We start from the raw sequence: 14924 nt of genomic DNA, 5'->3' as shown, positions 1-14924 counted from the left end.
AAGCCTCAAACAGTGCACAGGATTTCACACAGCCCATGGGAAGGACTCTGTCCACATATATAGCACCCCCCAACGGCATCCCTAGCAAAGAAAAATCATCCGGGTGAATGGGGAGCAGCCGAAAAGCTGCCTTGATATCACACTTGGCCAACTCTGCACCTCTCCTGCACCCACGGATGAGCCGAATAGCATCATCCACTGAGGTGTATACCACTCTTGTATCTTCCAGTGCAATTAAATCATTCACTGATGTCCCCTCAGGCCATGACAAATGATGTATCAGCCTAAAGTCCCCACTGCTCTTTTTTGGTACCACCCCCAAAAGTGAGATCATCAGATTCTCCATGGGCCATTCATGAATGGGGCCCAAAATCCTGCCTTCTGCCACTTCTTTGTTCAATTTCGCCGCCACCACCTCTGGCATGGCCTTAGCTGACTGCAACTTATCTGCCCATCTCCCACTCCTTGGCCCTTGATATCCCACACAGAAACCATCTCTGAAATCCCATTTCAACTTTAGCGCTTTGTCCATATCCGGGTACACACGCAACCAATAAAGTAACCTCTCCAACCTAATTGAAGTAGGCGCCCTTTGGCCCAGGAGCTCGCTGTCCCGCCCTGCCCCTGGTAGACCTCCACTGCTCCGCTGAACTGGCGAGGGAAAAGCATTGCATGACTGGGTGTTTACCCCCACACTTTGAACATTTATGCTTGAATTTACACGGGAGCCTGGAGCAAAACCCCTTGTTGAAATTCCAAAAGGCGCCTGAGGTAGATACCTGTGCCCTCTGAGGCATACCCGCCCCTCCCTGAGCGGGACGCAGCTGAAACGGCTTATCTACTACCGGGAGACCACTAGCTGTGTGTGTGGAAGCCGCATAATGTGAAGATGCCATTTATTGCATCCATAATTCCGAATCCACGTCCCATAAGGGCTTCTCAGGGTTTATGCTAACTCTGGCCCTGAACTCCTCATCGTAGTTTTGCCAAGCAAACCCTCCAAAGTGTAGTTGTGCTTTCCGAATAATATCCATGTATTTAAACATGGCAATGGCCCTGTCGAGATATTTCCCACATTATATACTAGCGTAAATCAAAAATGCAGAGGTCCAGTTGTCCATAGTTATCGGAACACGAGGCCTCTGAGCCAGTTCCCACTCTTCTTCCTTAGAACCTTCTTTCTCCTGAATATCCCTATGTAAAAGCTTGAAAACATCGACATATTCATGTTTCCCTATCCTTGCTTTTGTCTTGTCTGCCACATGTGACCCCAACGGCATAGCGAGTCCCATGTATTATGTCCCGACCCCCCCCTTATCCTCATCTACCTTTTCCCCGCTTACCACTACACCTCCGTCTTCGCTTTGCGCCGACAGCGCCTTGACTCCTACTTTGTCCTTACTTCATGCATCTACGGCACCGGTATCAGGCTGCAAGTGTATAGAATCCTCACCCACACCAATAGATTTGTATTGTGCCGCACTGGCCTTGCCCCTCTGTTCACCCCATGGTGCCCACCATTCTCCTTTACCTTGGACCCCACGACCAGTCGTTGCAGTGTCCAGCCTTGGTCTGCGCCTGCCTCCATCCTTGCGGGAGACCTCGGACCCATGAGCAGTGGACGTTGAACCCTGCAAAACATGAACAGAAGAGGGTGTTGCGCTGCTCCTGCGCCCCTGCCCCTTCCCCTGCTCACCTCTTTTTTGTGAATCTCCCCTTCTTCACATTCATCAAGGTCCTCATCGTAATCCAGATCAATCATTTCAAATCAAATCAAATCATTAACATTTATAAAGCGCGCTACTCACCCGTGCGGGTCTCAAGGCGCTAGGGGGGAAAGGGGGGGTTATCGCTGCTCGAACAGCCAAGTCTTTAGGAGTCTCCGGAAAGCGGAGTGGTCCTGGGTGGTCCTGAGGCTGGTGGGGAGGGAGTTCCAGGTCTTGGCCGCCAGGAAGGAGAAAGATCTCCCACCCGCCGTGGAGCGGCGGGTGCGAGGGACGGCAGCAAGTGCGAGGCCAGCGGAGCGGAGGGGGCGGGTGGGGACGTAGAAGCTGAGGCGTCTGTTGAGGTATTCCGGTCCCTTGTTGTGGAGGGCTTTGTGTGCGTGGGTGAGGAGACGGAAGGTGATCCTTTTGCTGACTGGGAGCCAATGCAGGTGTCTCAGGTGTGCGGAGATGTGGCTGTTGCGGGGTACGTCGAGGATGAGGCGGGCCGAGGCGTTTTGGATGCGTTGCAGGCGGTTTTGGAGTTTTGGCGGTGGTCCCGGCGTAGAGGGTATTGCCGTAGTCCAGGCGACTCGTGACAAGGGCGTGGGTCACGGTTTTTCTGGTGTCGGCGGGGATCCAGCGGAAGATCTTGCGGAGCATGCGGAGAGTGAGGAAGCAGGCGGAGGACACGGCGTTGACTTGCTTGGTCATGGTGAGAAGAGGGTCCAAGATGAAGCCGAGGTTGCGGGCGTGGTCTGCGGGGGTCGGTGCGGTGCCGAGGGCCGTGGGCCACCAGGAGTCGTCCCAGGCGGACGGGGTGTTGCCGAGGATGAGGACTTCCGTTTTTTCAGAGTTCAGCTTTAGGCGGCTGAGCCTCATCCAATCTGCGACGTCCTTCATACCCTCTTGTAGGTTGGTCTTGGCGCTGGCGGGGTCCTTGGTGAGGGAGAGTACAAGTTGGGTGTCGTCGGCGTAGGAGGTGATGATGATGTCGTGCTTGCGTACGATGTCGGCGAGGGGGCTCATGTAGACATTGAAGAGTGTCGGGCTGAGCGATGAGCCTTGAGGTACGCCGCAGATGATCTTGGTGGGTTCTGAGCGAAACGGAGGGAGGTAAACTCTTTGGGAGCGGTTAGCGAGGAAGGAGGCGATCCAGTCCAGGGCCTGGCCTTGGATCCCGGTGGAGCGTAGGCGGGTGATTAGGGTGCAGTGACAGACGGTGTCAAAGGCAGCCGAGAGGTCGAGGAGAATGAGGGCGACTGTTTCACCGTTGTCCATCAGGGTTCTGATGTCGTCTGTGACTGAGATGAGGGCGGTTTCCGTGCTGTGGTTGGTTCGGAATCCGGTTTGTGAAGGGTCGAGCAGGTTGTTGTCTTCCAGGAAGGTGGTCAGCTGTTTGTTGACGGTCTTTTCTATTACCTTGGCTGGGAAAGGTAGAAGAGAGATGGGGCGGAAGTTTTTCAGGTCGCTTGGGTCAGCCGTAGGTTTCTTTAGTAGGGCGTTGACTTCAGCGTGCTTCCAGCATTCGGGGAAGGTAGCAGAAGAAAAAGAAGAGTTGATGACGGTCTGGAGGTGCGGGGCGATGATGTCGTCGGCTTTGTTAAAGATGAAGTGCGGGCAGGGGTCCGAAGGGGCGCCGGAGTGGATAGAGTTCATGATGTTGATGTGGGTCCAGTTGTTGAGGGTGATGTCCGGGGAAACGGGTTCAGTGGTGTATGGTTGGGTCTGGTGTCCGAAGCTGTCGTGGAGGTCGCTGATCTTGCGATGGAAGAAAGTGGCGAGGGATTCGCACAAATCCTGTGAGGGCGTGACGGCGTTGGCGCTGGCGCTGGGGTTGGAGAACTCTTTGACGATGCTGAAGAGTTCTCTGCTGTTGTGGCTGTTTTTGTCTAGTCTGTCGGTGAAAAAGTTCCTTTTGGCAGTGCGGATCAGGTGGTGGTGTTCGCGTGTAGCGTTCTTGAGGGCGGTCATGTTGTCAGCGGTGTGGTCCTTGCGCCAGGCCTTCTCAAGGGCACGACAAGTTTTCTTTGATTCTTTGAGGGTGTCAGAGAACCAGAGAGGTTTTTTGGTGTTGGTCTGTCGATGCGTGCGTTTGAGGGGAGCAAGGTTGTCAGCGCAGTTGGAGATCCAGTTTGTGAGGTTGAGAGCTGCGTCGTTGGGGTCGGTGGTGAGGGTGGGTTGGTTGGCGGCGAGAGCGGAGAAGAGTTGCTCTTCAGGGATCTTGTTCCACTGTCGACGAGGGATGGGTTGAGTGCGGAGGTGGGAGGTCTCGCGTCGGAATGTGAAGTGGACGCAGCTGTGGTCGGTCCAGTGTAGGGCAGAGGTGTGGCTGAAGAAGACGTGTTTGCTGGCGGAGAAGATAGGGTCGAGCGTGTGTCCGGCGATGTGGGTGGCGGTGTTCACCAGTTGTTTGAGGCCGAGGTTGGCGAGGTTGTCGAGCAGGGTGGTGGTGTTGGGGTCGTTGTTTTGTTCCAGATGGAAGTTGAGGTCGCCTAGGAGGATGTAGTCCGGTGAGGCGAGGGCGTGCGGGGAGATGAAGTCGGCGATGGCGTCGCTGAAAGAGGTGCGAGGTCCGGGAGGACGGTAGACGAGGGATCCTCTGAGGGTGGTCCTTGGGTCGGTGCGAATCTGAAAATGCAGGTGTTCAGCGGCGAGGGGGGGGTCTTCGGTGGAGGTGGTGACGCTGATGGAGTCTTTGAAGATGATGGCGACACCTCCTCCTACTTGGTTGGTGCGGTCTTTTCTGGAGATCTTGTAGCCTTCGGGGATGGCGGTAGCGATGTCTGGAGCAGAGGAGGCGTTCATCCATGTCTCCGTGATGAAGGCGACGTCCGGGGCTGTGGAGTCCAGGAGGTCCCAAAGTTCAACGGCGTGCTTGTGGACGGAACGAGCGTTGACCAGGATGCACTTGAGGTGGTTGATGGCGCGTGGGCTTGTGGTCGTGGTAGTTGCGTGGTGGAAGATGCGTTTGCAGGAGTTGCAGGCGAAGGGTCCATGGGTGCGTTTGGGGTGAGCTAGGAAGCAGGTTTTGGAGCGCCCTGGGTTGAGGGCGTGGAGGGTGGTGGGGTCGTAGCGGATCAGCGGGGCTTGGGGGAGCTGGGGACCAGGGGTCGTGGCGCTGGGCGCGGGCCAGGCGCGGACGGGCGCAGACGGGCTTGCCTCTGGCGCGCCTCTGGCGCGCCAGCGGCGTGCCCGCTGCGCAGTCGCGCAGCGGCCGCCATAAGAGGTAGGAGGGGGGGGGAGGGGTCAGCTGGGGGCGAATGGGAGCTGGGGGGCGGGGGCGTGCAGGAGGTCGCGGCGGGAAAGCGCGAGGGAGGGGGGGGACAGGTAGAGTGAGAGGAGCTGGGGGAGGGGGTTTAGGGTGGAGGAGGGTGAGTGTTAGGAGGTTTGGAGGTTTGGAGATTAGGGAGAGAGATAGGAGTAGGGTTGTGAAGATAGGGGAGGGGGGGTTGTAGAGGTGGGTGAGGGAGAGAGGTAGAGTGAGAGGATAGGGAGATAGGTAGTAGAGGGGGTGGCGGGAGAGATAGAGAAATAGATAGAGAAAATAGATAGAGAAGTCGATAGATAGGGAAATAGATAGATAGACAGATAGGTAGGTAGGAGGAGGTGGAGAGTGGGGGAGTTAGATAGTGAGATAGGAAGATAGGAGGAGTGAGGGAGGTAGATAGCGAACGGGTTAGCTAGGGGTGAGAGAGGGGGAGGCGAGTGAGGGAGGGGGATGAGGAAGGAGCAGGAGGGCAGGCTCGGGGGAAGAAGACGGAGGAGGTAGAAGAGCCGAAGACAGGAGAACAGAAGACAGAAGAACAGAAGACCGGAAGAGCAGAAGACAGAAGAACAGAAGAACAGAAGATCGGAAGATCGGAAGAGCAGAAGAACAGAGAAGAACAGAGAAGAACAGAGAAGAACAGAGAAGAAGAACACAGAAGCACCGAGAAGAACAGAGAAGAAGAACACAGAAGACCGGAAGAACACAGAAGAACAGAAGGGAAGAACAGAAGAACAGAAGAGAAGAACAGAAGAACACAGAAGAAGATTGCAGAGGGGGAGCGAGGAGGAAGAGACAGAGAGGAGGAAAAGAAGCAGGTGCAGGAGAGAAGGTGAGTGGCGCGGGGCAGGGCGAGGGGCTGGGAGGAGGGGGGTACTTACAGTTAGGTGGGTCTCAGGAACACAGGAACTCGGGAACTTGGAGGAGCTGCAGCGGCAGGGGGAGCGACCTACCCTTGGGTCAAGGGTCGCTACCACTGTCGCGCAGCGGCCGCCATAAGAGGTAGGAGGGGGGGGGGAGGGGTCAGCTGGGGGCGAATGGGAGCTGGGGGGCGGGGGCGTGCAGGAGGTCGCGGCGGGAAAGCGCGAGGGAGGGGGGGGGACAGGGATCATTTCCTCTTCATCCAAACCCACTCCTTCATCAGCAGCAGCTGCATCCACTATCTCGTATTCATCAGCCAACCTGAAACCCTTTCGGCGTAAGCCAGGCATCTGCTTCGTGCGTTCCCACGGTGTAGAGAAGGCCGCCGAAGACCCTCTATCTCTTCCGACCAACGTCCTGGGGCAGTGTTGCACCCCATTGGCTTCACCACCTTTATGTCAGCTTCTGACGCTGGCATTGACTCTCCGCGCTGCCCTTGGCTGTGTGCGCCAGGTGCTGCCGTCAGGCTGCCTATCCCACCAGCCGCACCAGCTGCCGGAGCTGCCCCCTGCTCCTCATGTGGAATCCACACCCAGCTACCATTCTTCACCCCGTGCCCTTCATCCTGGCCCCCACTAACCCCCACTGATTTCCTCTTTGCCTTCCTGGACTTCCCTTCCGCCTCTCCCCTCTCCTTACACAGCCTGGCCCACCTCAGTTCTGTGTCCGCCACCAATCTTCTCTGCTCTTGAATCCTTACCTCTATGTCAACTGATGCCCAGTCAGTAGTGATGGGGTGTCATGCCTCAAACACCTCCTTTGTCCTCCTGCTCTCCTCCAACTGCACCCCCTCCTTTTGGGTAGCTACCTTACCCTTATCAGGCAATGCCCACCCCTGAAGCCACCCACCCCAGCACTAACCTTTTTTCCCTTCCCTTTGTTACCCCCCCAGCCTGCCCCTTTCCTATTCTGTTGTCTCTGACTGGGGCCCCAGCCAGCGTGAGGTCTAGGGGCTGCTCCAGCCCCAGAAGGTCATTTCCCCATTGTCTGCCTGCTCATTCTGTTCTAGGCCCCATGCCAGTGAGCCTGTGCTATCTCCCAAGGATCCCCTTTCCCCCAGGTCCTCTCCCTCCCGCTCCCCACACTTGTGCCAGTGGGCCTGTGCTAACTCCCAGGGATCCCTTTTCCCCAGGTTCTCTACCTCGCGCTCCCCACACCCACCAAATAAAGAAAATTAAGCGCAGGTATTGCAGTACCTCCAGGAATGGTGCACCTCCGCACCTGGGGAAAACAATGTTGTTTAAAGAAAGGCGGGAAAATGAAAGTAGCACTTCATTGGCAAACTCTGTAAAGTGGCGCTAATGTGTGTGACTAAAATCAATCTGGCCATTTTGCGACCATTCTGTCTTGCTTTATTTAGTCTTTTGGCATTGCTGAAACAGTGCCTAAAACTCATCTTTGTATTTTAAAGCAAGTGGGTTACCGCTTGCATGCAGCATGAGAGTGTTTAGGGCTTCAAGCAAGTGCAGAAAAGAAGGTAAAATCAAGCAACAAGGATGTTGTAACACACATTTAAACTCTTGGCAAAGGAAAACAGTTGATAAGGATGACATTAAACGTTTTCCACTCTTCACATCAACCAGGTATCAGAGTAGTTCCAGGAATGAGGCACTTCCCCGTCGGGTAAAACAATGTTTTTCGAAGAAAGATGAGAAAACAAAAGAAGCACTTCACTGGCACAATCTGTAAAATGGCGTTAATATCTGTGGGTGTGAATAAAACCAATATGGCCACTTTGTGACCACTCGGTCTTTATTTTGTTTTTTTATTTGTTCTTCGTATTTTAAATATTTTTTTTCCTCTCTGTCCCGACGCTGCACTTTGGAATATAAAAATGTCAGAAAAAGACGACATTTGCAGCAAAAGTGTTTCTTTCTTTTTTTGGATCCATTTCACAGGGGAACATTTAAAGAAAGGAGAGGAAAAAGAGGGTAGAGACATTTGTTGAAGTCTCTGTTTTCAGCAAGTGAGGCGTTAATGCGACATATTAAAACTCTTTGGCACAAGAGCTGAATGTGAAGATGGCTATGGATTGAGGCAACCCGAGAGGCGCACGTGAATGATCTGTTTATTAAATCGTTATGTCTGAGAATGGCAGAAAAGGAAATACGATCCCCCGAGGGCAGTGCAAAGAACATCCCTTTCAAAACAAGCAGTGGCATAGGAAGGACAACAGCAATGATTGGAGGGAGGGGGTGCATGCAAGGAAGCAGCAGATGGCCAGAGATTAGCAACAAAAAGCAGTGCAAGGAAAGTCCCTTTCAAAACAAACAGCGGTGCAGGAAGGACAGTAGCAATGATGGGAGGGAGGGTGTGTGAGTTAGGAGGCAACAGATGGCCAGAGATGGCCAACAAAAATGATCAATGAGTGAAGTCCGCTGGGAGGGAACAAAGCACCCCAAGGCAGACATATGAAAACTATTCACCAACAGGAGCAAAGGAATTTCGAAAGACAGGTCAAAAAAACAACCAAAAGCACTGGGAGTTTTGAAAGTCCATAAACTGAATACAACATGTCTCAAAGAGACAGCGCAAGTGCTTTCTAGTTGAGACCTAAAAAGGCCAGTAATTGTGCTGCCTTTGAATGGCAAACATATATCCTACTAAACATGAATTATAAGTCACAGGCACTAATTAGCACATTTAAGATAGGCTTTGCTGTCCTTTTTCGGGCCACATCAACATCAAATAATAGATCCACAGCACAAATCAAAAGACATTAACACCAAACAATCTAAACAAATAAAAAAACACAGAACAATCTAACATTTCCACAGATTCTATGGGTGATTCTAGGAGTGGTGACAAGAAGAAAATCTTGAGGAGTCTAAACATGCGTTATATTATAGAACTTGATAACAAATACCAAAAGGATTGAATGTTGATGAAGAGATAAATGTCCAACTATAACCTCTCTGTATGTTATGAGTTGGGAGTTTCATTCTAATATGATTTTAACCTTTTTTGTGCTGCAGAGTGTGTACACCAGTTCTCAAAGACATTTGTTTACATGCCCATAAGGAATAAATAACATTAAGATGCAGTAATAAACAAGGAACTGTCATGGACTTAAGTTTTATGAATTGTATAATTTTGAACTTGTGACTTTACATAAATATACTTTTGGAATGTAAGTGAGATCAACTCTTAGAAAACGTGGCAAGTACCTTTGAATGTGATATCAACTAGTGTGTCATGTTTCCTGATGTCTTGTGATATTCATGTAGAAACTTTTCAAAATATACTGCTAGAGCAGAAATTGACTGTAATAAATCATTTTAAGTTTTTTCACTTTGCTACTAGACCCCAGGCAATGAACTACAGAAGTGTAGTATGAGACAAATAGAGGCTGCAATCAAAAACATTTATCAGTTTTCGATAGGGATTGATGACACTTCTTTCAGAGAATTTGAAGTAGGTTAAGAATTATTATTATCAGTTTTCTTAGTTTCTCATCTTCATTGATAACTTACAAATCATCTATGAAATTAAACAGAACAATATATGAAGAGTGTTCTGTACAAAGTAATTCCCTACTCTAATCTAAGGATGGGTTTTAAGACAAAGAAAATTAACTACAAAGAATTAATAAAGGAAGGGTTCATGAATCAAACTTGGTAAAGAATTTAGGCCCACAGAACAAAGCATTTTTCCAGTGGCAAAGCAAATCGGCTGTTTGCTACTAGAAAAAGGCTTTTAAGGATGTACAAAGCCCAAATTGTGAATCAGTAACTTGTTAACGAATCACAGTTTGGGTTTTGCAATTCAGTATTAGGAAGGGGCGTGATCAGGGTATCCGTTCCTAATACCGAATCTTAATTGTACGTATGATTGTTTTGTAACCATGAATGCAGTTGCAAAACAATTGAGGTCAACGGCAATTTCAAATTGGTGCTAACCTATTCGCAAATACCCTTTGTGAATGGTAGCAAAAATATTGTCTGCTCTAAAAAAAATGAAAAGAAAACTTTTCATTTTTCTTTTTGAAATTCATCCTATTTTCCTTTTAGGAAAATTGGCTGCATTAAAAAAACACTGCTTTATTTAAAAAGCAATCACAGACAGTGGCTGCTCCTCCTACATGGGCGCTGGGGCTCTGCCCCTTTTATATTTCCAATAAATGTTTTTTAATTTTGTTTGTAACTGTTAAAAAAATAAAGATAAACTGAGGACAGCTCTTCAATAGCACTTATCTCAGTTGCACTCTCCTCATGTAATCCTTATTCGATGTTGCATCTATCAGAAGGCTGCTCAGCCTGCCGTCAATCACAATTTGCCGGGTTGACGAGCTCACAGCCCTGAGGCCTGTGACGCCATCAGCTCGGCAAAATCGATGTCCCCAAGTCTAAGCTCCACCTTCTGATGATGTGGGTGTAAAGTTAGCCTCCGGGCGCTTGAGGGTGAAGCCCTGTAGCACCACAGGCTACACGTCAATCAGGGACTGGAGCCAAGCCACCCCACCCTTTCACCAATCGTCACAGGGTGGGCGGGGGATCAAGCCTCACTTACCCCCACCTCGTCCTGTGACGAGTTGTGAGAGAGTGGGATTAGAGGCTGCAGGCGCAAAGAAGGCATTGGAGTTTGCTGAAGAATTTTGTATAAACGATGCCGCTGCGCTCGTTCCTGCTTCCTGCACTGGCCCTCTAGTGCAGTGGTTCCCAAACTGTGCGCCACGACGTTGTTTTCTTCTGTGTGAAGGAGGAGGATAGAATTTCTCTCAAGTCATGAATCATCACTAACATATCCGCAGCTGGCAATATGGTTTCACTTAGTACTGGACGGATGAGCGCTGAGCTGCACTATGCACGTCTATTATAAACTTCAGCTTTAATATTGTAGAAACTTTGGCCTGTAAGTTAATTTTTTCTTTTCTGTTAGTATGTAGTCTTATCAGATTGCTTGCTTCCTATGCTACAAAAGACGCACGTGTGTCTGAGCAGCAAACATCAATTAAGACTCAAACATAAAAATGAAAATTATATACATTAACAAGGGAATATAAAGGGTACATTAAAAGTGATTATTGTAAAATATATCGTCTATATTGTCTAAAATGCACTTTGTAGATATAAACTTTTGTAAACTTTATGATTCCTGTTTTCTATTTTTTTGTTAAGGTAATTAATGTTTTTTAAAGAGGTGAAAAGGGGCCTGTAATTAATATTGCACATGCTTTGTGCTGAAGTCGTTTTAGTGTCCACCAAGGAGGAAGTCCATGTCCTTTCCTGAGAAATATATATCATGAACGAGTGAGCGAATTTAAAAAACCGCGACACCTCTGTCTAGTTCGAACGTTGTCACACTTTGCAGTCTTGGCAGCTACATTGTCTGGTCTACATATCCTCTGTCAAATGTGTTGTGGAAAAGGATTCCCTGTAAACACATTTATGATAGGTGACATTTATTCTACTAAGAAAGTGTGGACTAAAATGAAACAAATATTATGGAATTCTACCAATTTTTGTTACATCGTCATTTTCAAATTCCTTCTAATCCCCTTGTGTTTTCCATCATTATACATGCGGGAAAACTCCTTGTGTGATAATGTTGTTAAATAAAACCAGCACTGTAGTTTGAACCATGCGTGCCCTCAAACAATGCTGCATACATTTCCAAAATTAAGACAATATTTTGGAAGAAGGATATCTGATAAAACAATCAAGAATGTATTGTACTTGTGGGAATACAAAACATGAACATATTTTACATTTTGAGTGCTTTTATGTTATTGCATTTAAAGACCTCAGCTTTTTAAACATTACATTACTTTGCTTTGATAAACGAGGTGGGTTACCGTTCCACAATTGAAGATGAATATAAAGGTAATTAAGTACCCTGTGTTTGTATGAAATCTAATGCATGATTAATAAGCAATGCTTAGGCTGAGGCCATAGTTCCCAAGTGCCCCTGGCGGTTTTGGTTGCGTATGTCCAGCTCCGGGCTGAGCGTGCATGAACATCAAACAGATGCACTGTATGACCTGACGGCACATGAATATGTGAGAAGGGAGAGAAGGCATATCCTTGCATTGCACACACTATTCTTCATACCTTCATCTCAATTATTTTTCAGGGATTAAATGGGAAGTACTATAGAGGCCAGGCTTACAATCCCCACCACCACTGTCCCCTCCCCTGCCTAAACAGGTAATGTAATGGGGAGCCGCAGGCAATGGTCAAGGGAGCCACGAGTCAAAAAAGTTTGGGAACTACTGCTCTAGTGCATCGCTGTGCTGGAGAGGGAGACTTCAGGGAGTGTGACTCGATTTTGCCTCAGGTACAAGGAAATAGTTTGGCAAACCAGACGGACTCTCTGCATGGCCCAATACGTGTAGGCACGTGGGGTAGATGGAGGGGGGATGTGCCTAAGGTTTATTTGCCCGTCACCTTCAAGTAACTGCACATAATAAACATGCCTTGGATAAAAAAGAAATGCATGTGTCTTTATCACGCGTATTATTTCACCTAACACCCTCCTGGCCTACAAACACGTTTAGTCATCTTACTTCCCAGGCACCCTCACATTGAGAGAGGCAGCAAGCTGGAAAAGCGGGAAGTGCAGGAAGCCTACCTGTAGGGTATTTCTGGGTGTCTGGAAACACGGAGAATTGCCTGATAATTCCATGTTATTGGAAATGTAAAGTTTCCAATGCTGGATATTTGCAAAACGTTTTCACATGAAGTGTACGACGACTACACCGGCCAGGATGCATTATGTTTCAGAACGCTTTACTGGCATGAAATGACAGACATGAGTGACAAAGTAAACACAATACCTAACATGCTTTACAGACTACACTTTTAGTGTGTTATTTATTTTTAGTGTTGTCTGTGGACAGTGTGGTATTGATATCACCATTATTTTGTCTTTGTGCGACTGATGGTTGTCTGGTCTTTGCTGGTGCCTGCCACTGTGGCCGATGTTTTCTGCACGCAGCACTCCTTACAGGTTGTTTCTTTGCAACTACTATTGTACTTTTAATTTCTCCTCAGGCGACAGCACAGACTTACTACATAAACATAGTTTCTTTGCTCTTGCACATGTTTGTGTGCTTCAAGGTTGATTTATTTTTCTGGAAGTGGGAATTCCTGTCTGTTTGAGCTTCAAATGACATTTATATGAGCAGTGTGGGGGTGAAGAAGAGTGTGGATGATAAGACTGTGGCTGTCATAATGGGGTTTTAGATTACCGTTTCTTTGTTTTTTTGAGCAATGGCGGTTCTGGGTGCTTGTATCTGAGATACGGAGGTTACGTGTGAAAAAAGGGGGAGCTGTGAGTGACTCAGTCTTGTATGTTTGTAAGAGGGCTGTTGGCGTGTTTGGTGACTCTTGGCAGGTGTGTTTGTGATGACATGGGCATGCTGGCCTGAGTGAGGGAGTGATACCAGTATGCTTAAGATGATGGAGAACATGTCACTCTGTTTTTTATGTGTGTGACTATTTAGTGTTGTGTCTGTTTTGTGTATTTGTTAGAGGTTTTATGTTCAACCTGTCTGTGATGATTGTGCTTTTGGGAGTTTGAGTTGTGCTGATTTATGTTTAGTCTGTGTGTCTGTGTTGCATGTGTTTGCGGTATACCTCACTGATAGATCGAGGTAATGCCTGCAGTGTGCATCCATAAATTGCAACATCGCGCTCTCTCCCCTGGGGAGATTTGGAACAGTAAACCCTAATTGTATATTTACTTTCTGCGGAGGAAGATGTTAGCAAAAACACAGGTCACAAGTGTACTTAAATATATATTGCTTCTAACAAACGTGATAAGGGGAACACATGCTTCAAGCGTAATCATCTGAGATCCCTCTAGGCAGGGTTCAATTTCGTTGTTTATTAGGTTGTTTAAATCATTACAGAAAGTAACTAACAAATTACTGAGCAAGTGTATACCCACCTCCAAATGCCGGCCATGTGCTCATTGTTTCCTTTTTAATTCCAAACCCAGTCCAGACCGGTAAGGTCTTGCAGGCAACACAATGACACAAAGGTAATACAGATTGTTCTGCTATCAATACAGTCACTATCTGCCCCTTGCACAGAGAGCTATCAGGGCTATGATAAAGCTGAGCTCAGGTAGTTCCTGTGCTACCCACAGCAGGGTAGTTTGCATTCTGGGGTACTCACAACAGAGACAAAGAGAGGTGCAAACTTTCATCACCTGTCTATGAACAGCCACACTTAAGTGATCAGGAAAGAGCCAAAAGAATGGCCTCAAGTAAAGGATACTTCTCACCATGAACAGCAGACTGCAGTCCCGAAATGTACTTCCCCCACCCCCATCCAAGCCATCTTCTAAGTGTCTGTGCTTCCGGAAAACTTGCTAGCAGCCCCTTGCAGCAAAAGGACCTAATCGAATTTCTAAAGGTGCCTGTCTACTCTCTCCGGCTTCCCTGTCTAGATCTCCTTCCTCATGCCTCAGGAATGTCAGAAACTCATTTCCACCTTCTGCGAAAGCAACCTCATCCCCAGCTTACGCACATGGACAGGCCATGGACTTTCAAAATAGAACCCACAGGCCTCCATTACTCTCTTTCACTTATACTTATCCATCTACCACACTGATAACATGCACAAAAATGCATCACATACACCTGGGACGTTATCACTAGGTAGCTTCTTTAGCTTGTCCTCTTCTGATTATTAAAACCAATGATTTTAGTCTGCACCAATGATACTAAGCTTGTGTGAAATTTCATTTATGTGGCATAATAGTGAGAATTTCACATTACACATGTGAAATTGCCAAAATTAGACCACTAAGCCATGTTGCATAATTATGCTGCATTTGCAGCAGAATTATAGAGCGAGAACAACACAGAACAAAGAGAATGCAACCTGCTTTTGATGCAGCACTTATTTAGCATGAAATGTGCCATTGCATCAAAACTGGACATGGTGATGCATGTACTAAATGCTTCATTTGTATTTTATGCAGTTCTGCATATTTTCCCCTAATTTCCCCATAATTGTGCCTAACTATATAAAAGCAAATTTCACGAATTGTACTCACCCCTAATTGTTACTAGCCCCGTCCTG

This window comes from Pleurodeles waltl, chromosome 1_2 (assembly GCF_031143425.1).
Source record: "Pleurodeles waltl isolate 20211129_DDA chromosome 1_2, aPleWal1.hap1.20221129, whole genome shotgun sequence".
In the NCBI taxonomy this organism is placed as follows: Eukaryota; Metazoa; Chordata; class Amphibia; order Caudata; family Salamandridae; genus Pleurodeles; species Pleurodeles waltl.
The sequence above is the reverse complement of the archived record's forward strand: the minus strand, read 5'-3'. Positions refer to the sequence as shown.